The 3,204-nt window shown below is 35.6% G+C and overlaps 1 long non-coding RNA gene across 1 annotated transcript; it reads left to right on the top strand.

Moving 5' to 3' along the window:
- The first annotated feature begins 463 nt into the window (after positions 1-463).
- On the top strand, positions 464-2,404 carry LOC109199451 (uncharacterized). Its single transcript, XR_002059855.2, has 3 exons — positions 464-969; positions 1,118-1,168; positions 1,771-2,404. It is a non-coding gene; the product is annotated as an uncharacterized LOC109199451 (long non-coding RNA).
- Positions 2,405-3,204: the final 800 nt, after the last annotated feature.

The following is a 3,204-nucleotide window of genomic DNA, read 5'->3' as shown; positions in this document are numbered from 1 at the left end:
TTCAGTGACTTAAACTTAAATCTTTGTATGAAATTATGAGATAAACAGACATTTTCTGATAAATGAAAAGTGAATTTTAACTTACCATGACCAAATCTTGTTTCAAACAACACCCTTTTTTTTTTACATTGAAATCCCACTAAAATTAAACTGTAAGGGAACATAATGCTTTTTGTTTGTTTTTAGCCAGTGCAGAACAACCACTTTTCCTTCCTGAGTCACCTGACAGTTTGCCAGAATTGCTTTGAGGCAAACTGAAAATCTTTTTATTTGGCCTCACCAAATGCCTTTCACATCTGAATTTTTACTTTAGCCACCACCTGAGCCACGTTCCACTTGGCCTGCCGGTACTTGTCAGCTACTTCTGAAGTCTCAAAGGCTAACCAAGCCTGATAGGACTCCTTCATGAGCTTGATGGTTCCCTTTACCTATGATGTACACCACCTGGTTTGGGGATTAACACCACAACAGGAACCAACTACTTGCAGTCGCAGTTCTTTGCAGCAGCCTCAGTAATGAGGTGTAGAACATAGTCCATTTGGACTCAATGTCTCCAGTATATAATAATAAATATGATAAAAATCAAATTAGGGTTGAGGAAATTATTTTTGTTCTTCTTGGGAAAGAAGGAAAGAAATACAACAGATGAATATAAAGATAGAATATAAAGTACATGAATTTTTTTCCACTGTTTGTTCCTGGTTTTGAAATTGTTTAAATATAAGAATGTACACACTGGTTTTAAAACCGTTCAACACCTCCACACTGGAAGGCTGACCATACCAGTGGGTACTGAAAATAAATAACACAAAAGTCTACTAAAAGCTTCAAGATTGTTTTCGGTCTTTTCTTTTATTGACTGCACATACATTTGGCTGTTTTATTTTTTACAGATCCTAAACATCACAATGAAGCTGCTGACTGTGTTTTCAATTCTTTGTGCAATCGTGAATATGACCATGGCTGCTGGTAAGCATAACAGTACGTTATGTATTATGAATGTGCTTAATTAACCATACAATTAAATACTACAATATGCACTGTGAATTAATATAATCAATTAAAAACTAACGATCAAAGTCAACTTTTTTTTTGTTTTTGTTTTGAATTTCTCCAGCTCTTCCAGGTAAAGAGGTGAGCAACAGGACAGAGGGATTCATTCCATCAGGTCCGTAGATATTTTCCAGATTTTTAGCAACATTTTGTTACGTTGAACAGAAGAACAACACCTCGCTCTCCTAAATGATGTGCAGCTAAATTAATAGTGCAAAGGGTGCACTTTAAAGTAAAAAAAATAATAAGAAAGAAAGAAAGTGTACTTTATTGATCCCCATGGGGAAATTCCTCTCTGCATTTAACCCATTCACTCAGTGAAGCAGTGGTCAGCCTTTGGGCGCCCGGGGAGCAGTGTGTGGGGACGGTACCTTGCTCAGGGGTACCTCAGGGTAGCTGTTCAGGGGAATCGAACCCCCGACCTTCCGATCATGGGGCCACCACTCTACCTACTGAGCTATCCCTTCCCCCTTCTAAATAAAAACATGAATTTAGAAATAAATTTAAGTTTAAAAGAAAGCATATGAAAACCACATTTGTTGCATAATAAGAAAAAAATATTATTGGATTGTATTTGAGGAACATACAATATATTTATGTATTGTTCTAGATTTGGAGTCAGCATTGCCAGTTAATAGTGACAGGTCCTAGAAATTTATGTAACAATGTGATTTTGGTTTCAGTTGATGATGATTTTTTTTTTTTTTGTACTTACAGGAAACAAGTGTATGAATGATCAGAACTGTCGTGACCACCTGCCATCTGTCTGTGTCAAGAAAATCTGATGATTCCTAGGCTTACATGAAGGCAATAAAAGGAAATAATCTGATACCAGATGAACCCTCTGCATCTCTTTTTATATATTTACTGTTTTTTGTTTTGTTTTGCAGTAACGCTAGATATTAAATTAAATAAGAAGTAACAAACTGGAATTTGATTGTATCTTTGAATACGAGAAAAGTGAAAGTGTAGTGAAAAAAATGCTATTAAAAATGCTATTAGCAATTTTTTCCCCCCAGAGTAAACTTTTCTTTCTTAGACATTACATTTTAAGCATTGAATCAAACTGATCTGTGAGTCTACCAGTGAACATGTACTTCAGTGTTAAGACAGACCTAAAAAAAATGGAGTTAACTGTAAATCCTTCTGAAACCCTAAACATTCTGAAAACTATAGCTTGTGTTTTAACTTCATGTGCACCTCCTTAGAAATGCAACAGCATGCTGCATTCATTACTGTCTACTCCCCCTATGCATTTCCAGATTCTTTTGCCACCATTTTTTCAAATGACTGAACTAAATTAGATGAATACAAACAGAGAAACGTATCATAAACTAGATTTTTACTTTCTCTGAGATCTGTGCTCTAGTTATGTGTATGTTCTGTATTGCTGTGGTCAACATTTTAATAAAAAACAAAATGACTGTTGAATGTGTTTTAGTTGAAATCAATATGGATGGTAAATGGTAAATGGACTGGTTCTTATATAGCGCTTTTCTATTCATCTGAAAAAAAAGAAGTAAAATGAGATCTGCAAATTTGTCTAACTTTGTGAAAAGTGTGAGTGGTTAATATAATTAAATCAATGAGCATAATAAGAATGTGGTTCAGAAAATGGGAGTGTTTGCGCTTTAGAAAGAAAAAATGGTAGACTCGCCCTCACATGCTGCAGTTCACATTAACGGATTAGAATACAATAGAATAGAATAGAATAGAATAGAATAGAATGCCTTTATTGTCACTATACAGTTGTACAATGAGATACAGAGCATCTCCTACTCAGTGTAAACATGCTAGGGGGGGGGGGGTACAGTTCTGCAGTGCTATGTACATATGGACAGTATTAACATAGGGGAAAAGATATATATATATAAAATGTACAATATACAAGCCGTATTTTTAAGAAAGAAAAAAAAGTAATATGTAATAAATAGTGTTATGTATATACAGTTGAGTTATTGCACATAGAATTGGTATTGCACAGTGGTGGTCCATAGAGGAAGTGGGAAGTGGGGGGCTGTGTTATCGGTGCATGTGTGAGTTCAGGGTGGTTATCGCTTTGGGGAAGAAAGTGTTTTTGAGTCTGTGGGTTTTTGTGCTGATGCACCTGTAGCGCTTCCCTGAGGGAAGCAGGCTGAACATGTTGAAGCC

This window comes from Oreochromis niloticus, linkage group LG3 (genome assembly GCF_001858045.2).
Source record: "Oreochromis niloticus isolate F11D_XX linkage group LG3, O_niloticus_UMD_NMBU, whole genome shotgun sequence".
Classification (NCBI taxonomy): domain Eukaryota; kingdom Metazoa; phylum Chordata; class Actinopteri; order Cichliformes; family Cichlidae; genus Oreochromis; species Oreochromis niloticus.
This window is presented reverse-complemented; position numbering and strand designations above follow the sequence as displayed.